The 18,243-nt window shown below is 47.6% G+C and overlaps 1 pseudogene; it reads right to left on the reverse strand.

The window, feature by feature from the left end:
- LOC138242338 (zinc finger protein 850-like) overlaps window positions 1–18,243 on the reverse strand; it is a 1,462,105-nt pseudogene that overhangs the window by 1,303,224 nt on the left and 140,638 nt on the right.

Raw genomic sequence — 18,243 nt, forward strand, 5'->3', positions numbered from 1 at the left:
ATAGCTTTGAGGAGCTGTGTCAGGCAATGATCGGAGAATTTTCGGCTTTTATCGATCCCATAGCTGCCGTGGCCGCTGCGCATCATATTAAGCACGAAAAAGCTGAAGCCCCTCGCGACTATTTTGAGAGGCTTAGGCGCACTTATTTTGCAGGGCGGAATGAAGAGGGTTGCGAAGAGAACGTGAATTTCAAAGGTTTATTCATTGCTAATCTGCATCCCTCAATCAGGAAAATGATTGTGATGCACACTGATGCAAAAGCGATGAAAATGGCTGACATTAGAAGGTTGGCTCAAAAAGCCTGGGGAGCTGAAGTCTCTGCGTCCTCAGAGCGAAAACCTGCTAAAACGGCCGTGTTCACCACTAAAGCCAGCAGGGTTGACGACTCGCCTCAGCTCGAGGGAGCTGAGGTTCCTGAGCCCGCTAAGGCCCGGCGCAAAATAGACAGGCAGGACCGCACTAAGCGTCAGAGCCGCCGTGAGCGCTACGGGGAAGGCAAGGGTACAGGCAGAGCCTATCATAAGGCTGGACGAAGGGAGTCGACTGCAACCCGCCTGGCCAGGCTTGAACAAGCCCTGCTTGAGAGATCAGGACAGGGTAAACCTTCCGCACCGAATGCCGGAAGCGTGAATGAGCTTAGGGGGACCACGCCCCCTCCCACTGGAGGAGGCGGGGATCCATCCCAAACCCCTCCCTCAGTCTATCTGATTGGGTGGGAGGGTTCCTGCCTGGAAGAAGGCTGTGACTCTGAGTTGGGCGCTGACTCCGCCCCTGAAGTCAAAGAAAAGGCAGGCTTCCAACAATTCCTAGGGAATCTCAGCCAGAAAGGCAAAGCAAGGCGTATTTATATCAAGGTTTCTCTTGAAAACGTCTTAGATAGAGAAGCACTGATTGACACTGGGGCTGAAATTAGTTTGATGTCAGCCGATCTACTCAGCGAGCTCAAACGAGTAGCGAAAGGAAAAGGCATCAGACTTAAGGTAGAACCGTGTAAGATAGATATTTCCAGCTATACCCAGGATCATGCCAGGATCACACACCGAGTGTGGGTGGCACTTAGGTTCGGGCCAATGAACGTGGTGCATCCTGTTTACATCTCTAGGTTTAAAACAGAGCCACTACTCATTGGCCAAGACCTGCTTGACAGGCTGGAGCCTCTGGTGGACTGCCAGCGTGGAAAATTGTGGGCTCAGGTCAAAAACCCTAAGCCTGTCGTACAGCAAAAAGGGGGGTTCAGTGGTTATGCTGTGATCACACAGTGCCCACTGAACACTATAGCTGAGTTGGAGGATCCTCCTGGTTCCTCTGGACGAGAAATAAATGCCTCTTCTTGCTTTCCAAAACTACAGGGAAGTCCTGCCCAGGCCAGCACTCCCATGGTCTCCCAACTACAGGAGCAGTGCTCCGAGCAGCTGCTTGACCCGCCAGGTAAAGCACACCCCTTTTTCATCCCTGAAGAAGAGTGGATCTCCCTGTCCGGTAATGAATGGGAGTCCTTTCTGTGCGCCCTGGTACCTCAGGGGGACCAGGACTACCACCCCATGGTGGTGGGAGGGGTCCAGGTGGCAGAAGTGCAGGTTGATGATGTAATTCTCAGCCTCAGCTCTGAGAAGTCCATAATCAGTGAAGGTCTGTTCGAGGACCTGTCGCGAAGCCGTCAGGTGACCCTGGTGACGCAATCACAGGTTCTGTGGTGGGCACCCCCACCTCATAGGTCCATTTGGAGCAAAGGAAGCTGTGCAGCTTCCATCTCCATCGGAAAAAGGAAGTTTGCTCACTACTTCCAGGTAGCACCTCAGCTGACCCATTCGGTCTGTATTGGTGCAGACCTGTTGGTTCGACTGGGCGCCCAGCTGGACACAGTAAACAGTGTGCTGTGGACACGGGTGAACCCAGATGCCCACTCTCTAAGCGGCGACCCCGAGAACATTCGGTCAGGTCAGACGATTCCTCAGGCCTGCCAGGTAGTAAACGAATCGGACGTGATCGTTCCTGTGTCAACAGCAGGGTTTCCGGCACGCCTTGTCCTAAAGAAGGGACAGAGAATGGATGCTGAGATGGTTTTCTTCCAACCATCAGCTCAGTTTATCAGACTGAACCTAGCAGTCTGTGGTACCCCCAGACTGGAACAGAATGGCCGAGCCACCTGCCTGTTGGTGCAGAACATAGCAAAACAAGATGTCAAAATCCCTGCTCGCACTGACATGGGACTGGTAATTGACAGTGGTTTCTATGATTTCGAACTGGCCATCCCAGTACTGGGGCAGCTCCCTGGTCCCTTGGCCAGGGAGGGGGGAACCGAGCAGGTGTACTACACCTACCCCCGACGGATGATTGCAATTGTGCCAATAGAGGGATTCTGCAACCAGGAAGTGTGCAGAGTGGACCTTAGCGATAAGGATGAGATGGTTGTGTATACAGTACACGCAGGTGTTCCGACGGACCACTCAGCCGAGAGTGCGACCCGGGATACCGCCATGCCGTCAAAAGCGGGGTTCCTAGAGCAGGTACAGGAACAGGTTGGTAAGGCAGATGCCCTGGAAACGGAAAGCCAGCGTCAGCAGCTGCGTCAGATCTTCCAGGATTTCCAGGAAGTGTTTGCACGGGACGCCTATGACTACGGGGTGACAGATTTGCACACAGTGCGCATTCCTACGGCCCCTGGCACCCGCCCAACCTATGTCAGGCAGTATCGCATTCCCCTCACGGCATACGAGTCCATAAAGCAGACGTTGGATGCTCTACTAGAGCGTCAGATCATAAGGGAGTGTAACTCCACTTATAACTCCCCAGTGTGGCCGGTGCTGAAACCCAATGGTAAGTGGCGTCTGACCATTGACTACCGGCAGCTGAATAAACAGGTTCCTTTGTCACGATGGCCAATGATCTACCTAGATCAGGAGTTAGCCAAGGTGACAACAGCGAAATATTTCACCACAGTGGATGTGGCCAATGGGTTCTGGACCCTTAAGGTAGAACCGACAGACCAGTACAAACTGGCCTTTTCCTTTGGGAACAGGCAGTTCACCTGGAATCGATGCCCCTTTGGGTATTCCAACTCCCCAGCGGAGTTCAACATATTTCTGCACAAAGCCATGAGTGATGCAGCCGCCAGGGGCAACCTGGTCTATGTGGACGATATTCTGATGCGGAGTCAGACCTGGGAAGAACACATGGCCGAGATCAGGCATGTGTTGACCCAGCTCTCCCGTGCAGGGGCCAAACTGTCTCTGGCTAAGGGACAGTGGTGTAGGACCCAAGTGGAGTACGTGGGACTATTGGTTGGAGCCCAAGGCATACAGCCACAGTCCAGCAGAGTCCAAGCTATCCAGAATATGAGGTCACCCACTAACCTGTCTGAACTGCGCAGCTTTCTGGGAGTATGTAATTATTCCCAGCAGTTCATTGAGGATTACGCTGAAATAGCAAGGCCCCTCCACAAGCTGTTGCTGAAAGACGTGCCCTTTGAGTGGGGACCTTCCTCAGAACAGGCTGTGATGGAGCTGAAGCGCAGACTCGGTAGTGCGCCGTGCTTGGCCTCCCCTGACAAAAATAAGGTCTTCTACCTTGAAGCAGGGTTCTCAGAGCACTGCCTTGGGGCTGCTCTGAGTCAGGAATATGACCAAGAACGAAGGGTGGTGGCGTATGCCAGTCGAGCCCTGAGCCCAGTGGAGCAAAAGTTCTTGGACTGCGAGAAGGCCCTGTTGTCTACGGTCTGGTCGGTAGAACACTTCCGTAGTTATGTAGGGGGACAAAAGATCATCATCGAAACCTGCCACCAACCTGTGACATTCCTGCATAGCCAGAGACTGAAAGCGGGCAGGGTGTCAAATAGCAGGATTGTGGCATGGATGATGGCCCTACAAGGCTATGAGATAGAGGTACGTTATGCACAGAGCAAGAAAATGTACCTGGAACAGGGCCTGGCTTTGGGCCAAGTGTGTCACGGCTGTGACACTGACATGGAAGCTCCAGAAACAATTCCCGCTGCTGAGCTACCGAACAATCATCGGTACTACGATGAGAACGTGGGCCAGGGCTTACCCACGGCCTATGTTGACGGTTGCTCTTTTCGCCACGAACAGCAGGTGCTAGCAGGGGTAGGAGTAGTCTGGCAAGACAATACTTCCTGTGGGCCGACCCGCTATAAGCTAGGACCAAAGACTAGTCAGTATGCGGAAGTAGCTGGGGTGCTGATCACCCTCCAGCAGGCCCTGACAAATGGCCTTAAACAATTTGTCATCTGTAGTGACTCGAACTACGCCCGACATAGCTTCGTGTCCCATCTTCCGTATTGGAAGGGTAACGGCATGAAAAATGCCCGGGGCAAGGAAGTAAAGAACAAAGAGTTGTTCCTGGCCAGTGACAAGCTCACGACCGAGGCTGGAATGATGGTTTACTGGAGGAAGGTGAAGGGACACTCCCAGGTGAAGGGACCCGACAAAGACGGGAATGATGAGGCCGACCGGCTGGCCAAATCTGGCGCCTTAGAGGGTAAACCCTGGCAGTTCCAGCAGGAATGGCTACCCCCAGAAACCGTGGCTGAGGTCAAGGCGGTCACCTGAAGCAGGGCTAGACAGGATGTCGGAGCTGACCCTCAATCTGTAGTGCTTGGGTCACAGGGTTTTAACACCGATCTTGCGGAAATGCAGAAACAGGACCCAGCAATTGGGCAAATGTATCAGCATATCGCTGACCCAGTGCGTCAACCTCTTTCGGAGCAGGTGCTGAGCCAGTCTCCGGAGCTGAAGGAGCTGGCAGAGGTGAAAGACAACCTAAAAATTATAAAGGGGTTGTTGGTTTGTGTACCAGTTGCACAAGGTGTCCCAAAGTGGGTAGTTCCCCGCTGCCATCGGGGGGTCAAGGCCACGTACGACACTATCCAGCAGGTGGCATTCTGGCCTCACATGGGCCATGACATCGCCGCGTATGTAATGGGGTGTCTGACGTGTAGCCAGTTCCAACCATCACGGCCCTTGCACCGTGCACCACTCCAGAAAAAGGGCATGACATTCCCCTGGTCCAATCTACAAATGGATTGGGTGGGGCCGCTGGTGAGGTCATCCAGAGGGAACAAATATTTCCTCACTGTTACGTGTGCATTCACAAAATGGATTGAGTGCCTCCCAGCACCCAACGACACGGCAGAGACAACTGCAGTGCTGTTGGTGAACCATGTGTTCAGTCGATGGGGACTCCCCCTGACCGTGGACTCGGATCGGGGAACCCATTTCACAGCTACAGTAATGGCAACCCTGTGGAATATGCTTGGGGTCAAGGCCCAGTTGCATATATCCTACCACCCTCAATCCTCGGGCCAGGCAGAAAGGGCAAACCGAACGGTGGTTAGTATGCTCAAAATGTTTGTCTCCACCAGCAGTAGGGACTGGGACATTAAGCTGCCCCTGGTTCTGATGGCTATCCGAGCCACGCCCCATTGCTCTACGGGGGTCCCACCTTTTGAGATGATGACAGGTCAGAAGATGACTCTTCCCCTACACTGTCTTTATGGGGTGGAGGACCTGAGCACGACGGGGGCTGCTACAGCCCATCAGTATGTGTCAGACCTGCGAGCACATCTGCAGGCAACCTTTGCTTTTGCCCAGAACAATCTGGGAAGGAGTGCAGAGGGTAGGAAAGCATACTATGACCGAAAGGCAGTTAACCAGGAACTCCAAGTAGGAGACAAGGTCCTGTACTTCCAATTTGCCAAACCCACAGGGGTGGCCCGGAAGTTCTTACCCAGTTGGACAGGACCCCACGAGATTGTCGATAAGGTATCACCGGTAGCTTATCGAATTCGGATTGAAAAAGGAAGGCAATCTCTGGTCTATAAGTGACCAGAGATTCACTTATAGAATCCGGTTGTATCGCCCACCTCAAATGGCGCCGGAGGACACAGAATAGGGTCAAAAATCTAAACCCGATCAAGAGGGGGGTGCCCCTTTGTAGCTGCAGGTAGTTAGGTACTGTAGTGTAGGTCCTCCTAGGAAAATATATTCAAAATTATAGTGGAACTGTACCATGTGCCTCATCTGTGTTCCAGAATGGGAATCCTAAAACTGCCACGGCTGGTCCTGACAGTGCTGTGGATCGCCTCGACACAGCCCCTTGAAGTTGTGGAACCCGGTCCTCCTACCGGCATAGTCCTGCAGGACGCTCCCGGATTGTTGTTAACAAATTGCAGAACATATACTCAGTGAGTGTATGTGCGGCTGGACCCAAGTGATGTGTTTCGGAAGCACATCAACATGAACAGTAGGGTGTCCTATCATGGCAGGCAGTGGGCTAAGGATGCTGTATGGCATGCCCAGCTAGACACTATACACATGCTATACTATTTTCAGCTGGTCTGTTTGCTGCTAACACTGTCACCCTGACCACCCTGAGAAGGCAGGTGTCTGGGTTACGTAAGGAAATGCCAGAAATTCAGGACAGGCTGTATCAACAGCAGCAGCGGCTGGAAAGCCTAGGGAAAACCTTACAGGGCACAATATTAGCAGTAAACCTTCATGCAGCAGTGTTAAATAACACCCTCCACACCGTGGGCAGGATTGTCGACGTGTTACAGTGGGATTATGCTTACGTGCAACAGGTCAAGATGCTGATGCAGGATTTGCTTAGGGAGCTTAGTGCCACGATAACTAGCCTAGCCATGGGACAGATTCCAACTTACTGGGTTCCACTGTCCTTAGTAGAAGAAGTACTTAGGACAACCACTTCTGAGATGGTGCAGCCATTGCAGGTACATCTTGCATACAGTCTAGGCAGTGCCATTCCTATACATGTCAACCCCGAAGCCAAGGAAATAGGTTTCCTGTTGAACCTTCCCATCGTGAGTAGCAAGGATATCTATAGACTCAAGTCTACATCGAACGTTGGCTTCTGGAGGGGGGACATGCATGTGAAGTTGACCACCCCACCGCTCGTAGCTTACCAGGAGGATGACCCAAATTTGTATCTTGTTCCAAACCTGGAACTGTGTATATCAACCGAGGATATCCACTGGGTATGCCCAAGTAAGCCATTCCTTAGGGACACAACTCAGAGGTTGTGTGGTATCAGAAAGGGGGCTGCCACTGAAAAGTGTAAAGCCACAGTGACGAGCAGAAGTGAGGTTAACGAACCCCAGGTTGAGCAGGTGGGAAAGAAATGGCTGGTCAGCACACCACAGTTAACTGTTACAATAACCTATGACAGACATGATACAGCTACCGAAGTGCAGCTACCCAACCAAACAGTTTTTCTACAAGTTCCTGAAGGAGCTATAGTGCATCTCAACGATTTAGCACTGTATTACCTGGAGTCAGAACTGTATGAAACGGAACTCGAGATTGTGGACGCTTTCAGAGGACACAGCGTTGACTTGGATGAGAGAATCCAAGAGACAGTAAGTCTTGAGGGTGTACAGTTAGTCGAATTTGTTCTCAACGACACAAACTTAAAAACTACACTGGTAGGTCCCAAGCACAGTCGTTGTGGATCCTCTGGGGCGCTAGGAACAATAAACGTGGTCATCTTGACACTGCTGCTGGGTAGCTGGATCATGGCTGGGGTAATGTGTTGGATGCTGTTCTCTTGTATCAAAGCCTTGCGGGGTAGTTTGAATGAGACAAAGGGAGCAATGGTTTATCACCGAAATCAGGTAACCACTCCCAAACGTCTGCCTGCTGCAGAGCTATCCGATACTGATAGTGAACTGCCGGAAGTTTAAGGTCTAGAGCTAATGATGATGCCCAATGCCTCATTCCTAGGTACCTTATAACTGAGAGCAGGTATACGCAATGTTCTTTCCAACAGTATTTCCTGTACAAATTCTCGAGAGGTAATGTGAATATTGGGTGGTAGAACCCACCGTGGTACAACAAACATCACTTAACTCTGTTTTTGTTTTGAAGGCAACAACGCCTCAGGACCTCGTGACCTTCAAAAAGGGGGGATATGTAGCGGCAATGCTTGTTAATAAGACAGAATTAAGCGTTGGTATGCTCCTAAAGGAGGCCCCATCTCACCCTCCATCTCTGTGGTGCAGCCACAGAGAAAGAATTCAGGCAAGCTGATTTAAGATGTTTTTCTTTTGATAAGAAGCAAGCTCCCAGACGGGGATGCAAGTAGCTAAGCCTGGCCATCATGATCAATGGTCATCCACTGGCGCCTATCTGTCTAGGGAGTGCCGAATGGACATCTGGACTGCATTCCTAAGTGTCAAGAGTAAGTGACTTATATCTCACCTTGACCAACCAATCAGGGACTGGTAATACCACATGGGTCTCCAATGCCCGCCAAACTCTCAACCAATCAGCACACATCTGGGTCTTGATCAAAAAGGGAGAGCAAGCTCAGTTCTGGGCTCTCCTTGGCCATTTTCGCGCATCCTCAGAGACAATCACGTGACAACTGCTGTTGTCTGCAAAAGGACTTGGACTTTGTTCTAAGCGCGAGGCCGAGGATCCCGTACGTACTCAGAATTCTACCAACGTGAATGCTCCGCTTGATCAACGGCAGCCTACAGTTGGACCCTCGTCGACAACCTGAATAGCTTATTCAGAAGCAGCGCTGGACCGGGAACGAACCAGTTTCTTCCCAGGCAAAAGAGTGACTTGTGAATACTCGCGGTCACACTCTGTGCATAGAGACTTTCTACTAGCCAGCCGGACTGCTGGTAGATCCCCTCGGAGCAACGACTGCCCTGCGCGCCGCAGTCAGATTCTTCCGCCCGTCCTACTCCGAGCTGCACCTCGACTGGTTGGCCGGTAGCCAGAGGACGCCAACACAACGCCCATTGGACAACCGCTGCAACAGAGCCTGTCAGCTGGTTTGGTGTTTGTGCCGGGAAATTCCAAATCCAAACACAGTGGATAAGTAAACCCCATGTCCTACATTGCGTCTCGAGAATTTAATTGTACCTCAACACAAGTTGTTATCAATTTAATTCATGAGTAATGTATTTACTTCCGAGTTTAGAGTAACAGTGGGTAATAACACTGATTAGCGATTTGGTAACCGAACGAAATATATTGACATATATTCTCTGTTGTGTATCTCTTTGTGTTTGCATCTCTTCGAGATTATATACCTTGTATATTGATAACCCTCACAGTAAGGTCTGCCGCTCGTATCCAGGCAGACTAGTATATGTTTGGTGCACAGTTTATATTAATAAATGTATCTCGTGTATTAAACCCGTGTGTGTGCGTTGTTAGTTGTTCTGACGATTGATTTTCTAAAAGCCCCAACGAACAACCTTGTGATTACTGCTACAATTGATAATTGTCTCAGTAAACCCATCAAACCACTACACATTTATTAATGTTATCGATATTATGGTTGAAATTTAACATTGATAATACATCGCGGTTATGTGCCCCCCTGATGTGCAATTTTAACGCATGCAGTTAGTAAGGATAGGTCACTGTTGTAAGGTATTATATATAATGACATTATGGAATAGGATGGGGACAGGCTTGGCATCACGGGGGGAGGGAGGAGTGTCGCCCCTTCAGTTTTGGGCAAAAGGATTTACTTAACTTGCGCCCTAATAAAATAGTTGTACTTTGTCAATGGTCAGACAACACTAATTGACACTAACAGTCATTCGGACTGTTTGATGTGCAGGAGGACTCTCTGTCCAGGAAGGGCACGTACTGCATCAGTGTCGTTAGTGTGTCAACATTACGATCCTGTTTGCTCAGGTGGACCGATTCCTTGCAGTAGTTTATCATTATACTTAAAATCGTTATATAACTAGGACTAGTTATAGCAGTCTGTGCTTTCTGTTGGTTTTTACAACTATTTTTTCTTAACGATTCAGAACCTCCGTTGATGTAGCTGCAAAAATGAACGCTTGTGGTACTTTTCGGTCCAGGCAATCCAAACCGCGAGAGTGACGAAAAATGTGAAACTGAACTTCATCGCAAATACCAGATCGCTAGTCTTTATCTTCTATCATGAAGCACTAATCAATGGCATAGCTGCGAGATTTCATTTGGGTAGCTGCACCGTACAGCTCCATTTCACCCGAAATATCAGAATTTCAGACGCCCCCTACGCCCTGGGCACCGGCTCTGATGGGGGACGGGGTGTCCAGGATATGGTATCAACTTTTCTTAAGAAAATAAAAATAGAAAATCTATAGGCACTCAAACATTTTACTTTTTGTTTTTCAGGCAGGGGGGAGACCCCTCCGCAAAACCCTTGTATGCAAAGCTGTGTAAATAAATTAATTACTGTGAAAATAATTTACTTCGTACACTATGCAGATTGCCGTATACTCCTAGATGCGGCACAAACAATGTATAAAAAGCCTTTGGCACTGTGTTAGATGTGTTTTCGACGTTATATATGTATTTATTAATGTAGTCAATTTTACGGTTGCAATTCAACATTGATTATACGTCGCGGCAATGTATATATACATGTAGCTATATTATTGCTGTGATATATACGTATATTTGACGAATCACTGCCCACTGGGAAGCCAGTGTATCGGCTTGTTCCACACCCCCACACCTCACTGTGTACAGTAGAGCCTCCTGTCCTGACTGGATAAGCTGATCCAGCTGTGCATGGAGAGAGAGCCAGGTTATCAGCTTGTTTCACACCCCCACCCCTCTCTGTGTACAGTAGATCCTCCTGTCCTGACTGGAGGAGCTTGAAGGCATCCTCTCACGAGGCTCCAGTAAATGTAGGGGTTTGTGCATTTACAGGGACAATTATTAATTGTAGCATTAAGTCAGAAAATGGCTTTGATGGCTATTAGAAAACCGACCTTGCGGGATAACTCAGCAACACACACACTCGGATACTAATACATTTATTAATGCATAAAATGAGCATTTAAACATAACAGATCTTATAGTGAGGGTTAGCAGAATACAAAAGGTATACATTCCATCACGAAGAGTTACAAACCAAGAGGGACATACATTCCGTATATCATTCATTTAGACCATTTTGTAAATGAACTTTGTTACAACTTGTACATTAGATACTCAAAAGCAAGTACATGACTCATATGAATTAAATTGATATCAACTCTGGTTGAGGTAACAATTGAATTCTCGAGCTGTAATGCAGAACATTGAATACTCGCCCGCTCTGTGGGGATTCAGATCTCCTGCAGACGCAAAGAAGCAGTGGCTGGCTGTTGCCGTGTCCAATCGGCGCTCTCTGGCCCGGTGCCAGGCAGTGTTGGTTCGACGTGAGAGAAGGAGAAGGAGGGAGAGATTTCTGCTGCGGTGCGCTGCTGATGCTCTCTGAAGACCGGCTAGTTAGTGTTGGTTGAAACTAGCAGAGTTTGCACACAGAAAAGTGACTGCAGATCCGAGCAAGTCACACTCTTTAGACAGGAAGAAGACCGGTTCGTTCCCGATGTAGCGCGAGTCCTGAGTACTGATATTCAGCTGTCCACAGCTCTGACCATAGTTCACTCGATCAGGTGAGCGTTTGCGGTGGGTTCACAAAGCTTGCTGCTGGGCTAACCTCGGGTGGATCCTTTGGTTACATGCTGGCAACCTCCGTTCTCAACTCTTCGAACAAGGAAAAGTCCTGGCACTGGGACACACTGGCCGTTACGTGACTGTCTGAGCTGAGTCTGAGGATGTCCAAGAGGAGCTGGAGTTGTACCTGGAGGAACTACGGTCGCTCATTGGTTGGAAGATCCATGGGCATTCAAGAATCATTTTGTGACTAACTGGAACGATTAACAATTGTCCCAGTAAATGCACAAACCCCTACATTTATTGGTGCCTCGTGAGAGGATGCCTACATTTATTGGTTCCCCATGTGAGGATGAGTAACCATGCACTCTGACCTTGGGGTTGTAAACCACTTGGGATGAGACTCTCCCTTGGAATCTCCCAGACAGTGAGGCATCAGAGATGACCATTTGTTAGGGTGGTTGATGTGTCTCAGCTTTGGGAGTTGTTCCTTATCAGGACACTCTATCAGCTAGAAAAAACACCTTAAATGTGAACCAAATGGAATGACCTCTCTGTATCAAGCACCACTTGAGATGAGGGAGAGAGAGACTGGCAAGGGAGCAGCAAACTTAATTCCTGTATTTTAATAAACCTTGCTGCTACAATGGTCTCTCTCCTGTGTGAATGCGCTGGTGGGCTATTAAGCTTCTTGACCAACTAAAACTCTTGCCACACTGACTGCAGCTGAACGGTCTCTCTCCTGTGTGAATGCGCTGGTGGGTTTTTAAGCCACCTGACCGACTAAAACTCTTGCCACACTGACTGCAGCTGAACGGTCTCTCTCCTGTGTGACTGCGCATGTGCCTTTTTAAGCCACCTGACCAACTAAAACTCTTGCCACACTGACTGCAGCTGAATGGTCTCTCTCCTGTGTGACTACGCTGGTGTGATTTTAAGTAGCTTTTTAGACTAAAACTCTTCCCACACCAACTGCAGCTGAAAGGTCTCTCTCCTGTGTGAATGCGCTGGTGGGTTTTTAAGCCACCTGATCGACTAAAACTCTTGCCACACTGACTGCAGCTGAACACTCTCTCTCCTGTGTGACTGCGCTTGTGCCTTTTTAAGCCACCTGACCAACTAAAACTCTTGCCACACTGACTGCAGCTGAATGGTCTCTCTCCTGTGTGACTACGCTGGTGTGATTTTAAGTAGCTTTTTAGACTAAAACTCTTCCCACACTGACTGCAGCTGAATGGTCTCTCTCCTGTATGAATGTGCTGGTGGGCTATTAAGCTACTTGACTGACTAAAACTCTTCCCACACTGACTGCAGCTGAACGGTCTCTCTCCTGTGTGAATGCGCTGGTGGGTTTTAAAGTTACTTGATTGACTAAAACTCTTCCCACACTGACTGCAGATGAATGGTCTCTCTCCTGTGTGAATGCGCTGGTGGGTTTTTAAGTCACCTGACCGACTAAAACTCTTCCCACAATGACTACAGCTGAAAGGTCTCTCTCCTGTGTGAAGGTGCTGGTAGGGTTGTGAAATGCTAGACTGACAGAAACGCTGCTTCTCCCCGTGCCATAATGGTAGTTTGTCCACTCCATCTGAGCAAGGCCTTGAGTTATTCTTCCACATTCTCTGATTGTGCTGGGGTCTCTTATTCTGCAAATGCTCCATGGAATGGTCTTGCTCCGTGTGCTGAAACAGAGCTGTGTTTTCTCCACCGTGATCTTCAGTGTGCTGCTCAGCAGTGTGAATCATCTGGGGCTCGTTCTCCAGCTCTCTGAGTCTTAAACCATCCAGTTCATTCAGCTGTTCCTCTCTTTGGCCAAGAACAGTCATACTCTCCAGTTCAACAATTTTCTCAGTAACCAGATTATTAAACCTGTGTGTAAAATCATCAGATACTAAGGGATCATATGATTGTTTGAGACTCTGCAGTGACAGTCTCTCCACTTGAACAGAACAAGGCCTAATTATTATCAAGCCCTGTAGGAGCTGCTGTTGCTCCTCCCTGTACTGACTCTCCTCTGTGTGCTGTACATCAGTAATGTTCTCTTCACCAGGTACATCAGTCTGCTGCTCTGCAGGGTCAATCAACTTGGGATCCATATCCTGCTCTGTAAGATTTAAAACATCCAGTTCTTCACTGTGCTCTTGTACAGAGACACAGCCCAGTTCATTACAACCTTGTGTAATATTGATTGTGTCCAGATTATTCATCTTCTCTGTAAACTCATCACATACTAAGAGCCCAGGTGTCTCACTCTCAGGCTCTGTCTTCATCATGGCCACAGAGTTCAGATCCCTGACACTCTGTCTGCTGTCCATGTGCTGCTCACTAAGTGCCTCTTTCCCTTCTGCGGAAGTGAGCTCTGTCTCCTGCATCAGACTGGAGCCCCACTCCTCCTCACTGTGCTGCTGTTCAAGAAGAGCCCTTTCCCCAGCGTCGGAGAGAACACTGGCCTCTGAGCCTGTAAACACAGGCCAAGAAGACACGACCTTTATAAGGATAAACTATGTAATAGTTTTATACCTTTAGAGGTGGCTTCTCAAATCATTTTACAGAATGCCAACAACAAAAAAAAAACAAAATTAACACAATGAGAATACGCAGTTAGAGGAGACAGTAGACAGTGGTACTAAGTACAGTAGGAGCAGAGGGGTACAGAACAGTTAAATAAAGGCTCTTCTGAAGAAAAAGTTTTTAAGTCTGGATTTAGAGTTTAGAGACGTTGACTCTCTGATATCCTTGGGGAGAGAGTTCCAGAGCTTGGGGCAAAACAGGAGAAGGCCATGTCACCCATAGAGTGTAGACAGACTGGGGGACAAATAGTTGAACAATTAGAAGAGCGAAGATTGCAAGGTAGGGAGTAGGGTGATAATATCAGACCAGTATGGAGGTGCCAAGCCAAGACATGGAGAGTCTTATAGGTGAGCAGGAGGATTTTTAAGTCGATATGAAACTTGACAGGAAGCCAGTGCTAGGACTCCAGGATAGGAGTAATGTGATCACTTGTACTAGACGTGGTCAGGGTTCTGGCTGCTGAATTTTGGACATACTGGAGTTTGTTCAATGTGGATTTAGAAACCCCAGAGAGTAGAGCATTACAGTAGTTGATTCAAGATTAGACAACACTTTTCAGCCATAGTTAGTGATAACACAGGGCATAGTCGAGCAATATTTATGAGGTGAATGAAAGATGTTCTGACAACATGCTGCACATGTGGGTCGAACATCAAATATCATCCCCAAGTTTTTCAATTTAGACTGAAGCTCAAGTACAAGACCATCTACAGATGGAGTTACACATTGGTCCTACAAAGGTGATGGGTGGTGCCAATAAGCATGACTTCAGTCACAGTTAAATGAAGGAAATTTTGAGTCACCCAAGTTTTTATATCGGGGATGCAAATAGAATAGAGACAGCCACATCAGCGTCAGGTTTGGTATGGATGTATATTTGAGTATCATTAGCATAGTAGTGATAGCTGAGGCCATGTGATCTAAAAAGCTTTAAACTACACACACGCATACAAGTACACTCACAAGCAATTTGAATTGTTTAAACATAGCGGAATATGTGGGTATAAGGGCATGTTCTGATTTAGCTTCGTCAGAAACCTAACTACCATGTAAAAAGTAAGACTACTGTAATAATATCACTATTACATTACATTTACATTGACACTGCACTGAGAGAGAGAGGGGTTAATACAGACACACCGACTGGACACTACAAGACATTAACACTGCACCGAAACAGAGGTTTATACAGACATGCTGACTGGACCGTACAGTAGATTAACACTGCATTGAGAAAGAGAGGGGTTAATGCAGACACACTGACTGACTGGACATTCCAGTACATTAACACTGCAATCAGAGAAAGGGTTTAATACACACACACTGACTGGACACTCCAGTACATTAACACTGCACTGAGAGGGATTAATACAGACACACTGACTGGACATAACAGTAAATTAACAGTGCACTGAGAGAGGGGTTAATAGATACATACGGACTAGACACTACAGCACATTAACACTGTACTGAGAGAGAGAGGGGTTAATACAGACATGGACAAACTGGAACTAAGAGCATATTACCACTGCACTGAGAGAGGGGTTAATACAGACACATTGACTGCACAACACAGTACATTAACACTGCATTAAGAGAAAGGGGTTAATAGACACACTGACTGCACATTACATTACTTTAAAACTGCACAGAGAGAGGCAGGTTAATACAGACACTGACTGGACACTGCAGGACATTAACACTGCAATCAGAGAAAGGGGTTAATACAGACACGGTGACTGACTGGGCACTACAGTGCATTAACACTGTACTGAGAAAGAGGGGTTAATACAGACACACTGTCTGCAGACAGCAGGATATTAGTACTGCACTGAGAGAGGGGTTAATACAGAAACATTGAATGGACATAACAGCACATAAACACTGCACAGAGAGAGGGGTTAATACAGACACACTGACTGGACATAACAGTACATTAACACTGCACTGAGAGAGGGGTTAACACAGACTGACTGGACACTACAGTACACTAACACTGCATTGAGAAAGAGAGGGGTTAATATAGACACACTGGATTAATATTCAAGGACTCAATACAGACACAGACCCTGGAAGACAGTAATACTTAAACCAATTAAATAATGTTTATATACACAATCATTAGTATACTTAGTAAAAATTTAGACCAATACAACGTAAATACAATATTTATAAATGTTCATGTGGATAGCTGCGTCAGCATGCGTAGGCTGCAAAGGAACAAGTAATAGGTTCATTCCATTCTGAAAAAAAGGAGAGGAAAAACACGGCTCCACGGCCGAAACGTTGTGTTTTTTCTCTCTTCTTTTTTTCAGCATATAATAAACCTATTACTTGTTCATTTATAAATGTTGTTTCCTAATGACGTCGGAGTACAACTTGATTCAGTGAAACAATTGTTGAATGTGAACGAGGTATTTTCAGCACCGTAACCGGACAAAACAGTTCAGTTTTCAGTAAAGAATCCCGTTGCTACATCACACAAGTCTTTCCCATGTCACTCTGCATCTCGCCACTATATTCTCACCACTGAGGAAAGTTTTTTTTATGACACTTTGATAGTTTGTTAGATAACGAGAATGTTTACTCTTGCGAGATGTTTTCTTTAAAATAAAGTTTATTTTAAAAAAAATCTCACCAGTGAGAAAGTTATAGACACTGGTTTTAAACACACTGACTTCATACAAGTCACCACACTGACCTGAGAGCTGCAGTTCCGTGTCCATTTCTTCTTTTATTTCTGCAGTGACTTCACAGGGAAGCGTGTGTCCAACACGATCTGTCTGTTCCTTATCTCCTCCTGCTCCCGACTCCTTCTCCCTCAGCTGCAATCTCCACTTCAGGCTCTCGTTTTCCTTCTTCAGCTGCGCCATTTCACTCCCGACACTGTCCTCCACACACTGCGTGATTTTAAACACAGCACGTCTCACCAGAGTTTGGGAGACGCTGCAGAGTTTGTCTTGAAACTCGTCCTCAGAGTCAGACATCCTGTTTCGGAAAACTTCTGACACTTCATACACGATCGATTTGAGCAACACCTGCATGAAAGAGTCAAGCTGGGTTTGCAGATTTAACAAGCACTCCGCCATCCTTCTTCAGAGTCGGTCAGAAACAAAGGCTGACTTGCGATGTTTAAACAGAACAGCTTCTTTATTTTTATTCTTCACAGATTCTGTTGTCAGGTCTGTGCTCTGTTCAAGCATAAACACAACCGACAAGACGCTACGTTTTCAGAAACTGAAGTTATTAAAAAAACAACTTCTTTCTTTACCTAAAGAAAATGATTCAATCACCTACACGTGGGTGAAATATATGCAGTGTTGCGCAGTATGATGACGTCATTCGTTAACGTGGCGGCGACTTCAAGACAATCGAGAAGCGGAGCTGAGAAAGAGGAGTCTCTGCAGCGGATATAAACTTCACTGCACCTCCTATCGCCACCTAGTGAAGAGGGGTGAATCACCTGCGACTTGCGCCGTTCGTAACTGAATTTTGTGAAACGCAACAGATTTATTTTTTTGCCCTTCCACAACCCTCCTCCCCAACGAAAACGTCTCAAGGGGATTTCTGTTCTACATCTCCCTGTGCAGGGTTTTTGGTTAAAGAAAAAAAAAATCCGTCATTTTCTTGGCAGCTGGCAGTATTTCTTCTGCACCGATAAGCAAGATTTGTATTTCATATTTCGCAAATTGTATGAATGTTGTTGAAAAACAAGTTATCCCAAGAAAGGAAGTAAATATTTGCATGAAACTAAATCAAGCCCTATGTGATTGTCCTTAATTATACTGTAACGCTAACAGCCACCATTGAGTGTGAAAGCCGGCTTACCAGAGTGGTGATGTCTACGCCCTCCCCTGTGGATAGCAGGGGCTGCAGCCACTGGGCTGAAGGGAGATCTCTCTTTAGCTCAACTGGCTGGGTCCCTGTTGAGTGACGCCAGAGTCCCGGGTTCGAGTCCCCAACAGTGGGGGGCCGACCTGATGTGGCGGCGGCGAGGGCGCCCACGTGAACCCCGTAGTGTTACATTGGTGTCAGCAGTATGATGGGATAGCCCTTTGCCGAGGACGGCGAGTTAAGCGGGGGAGAGTGTAACGCTTACGGCCACCGGAAGCGTGTAAGAGCCGGCTTACCAGCGCGGTAACGACTCCGCCCCCTTCCCTGTGATAGCAGGGGCTGCAGCCGCTGGGCTAAAGGGAGATCTTTCTTTAGCTCAACAGGCTGGGTCCCTGTTGAG

This window comes from Lepisosteus oculatus, chromosome 14 (genome assembly GCF_040954835.1).
Source record: "Lepisosteus oculatus isolate fLepOcu1 chromosome 14, fLepOcu1.hap2, whole genome shotgun sequence".
NCBI lineage: Eukaryota > Metazoa > Chordata > Actinopteri > Semionotiformes > Lepisosteidae > Lepisosteus > Lepisosteus oculatus.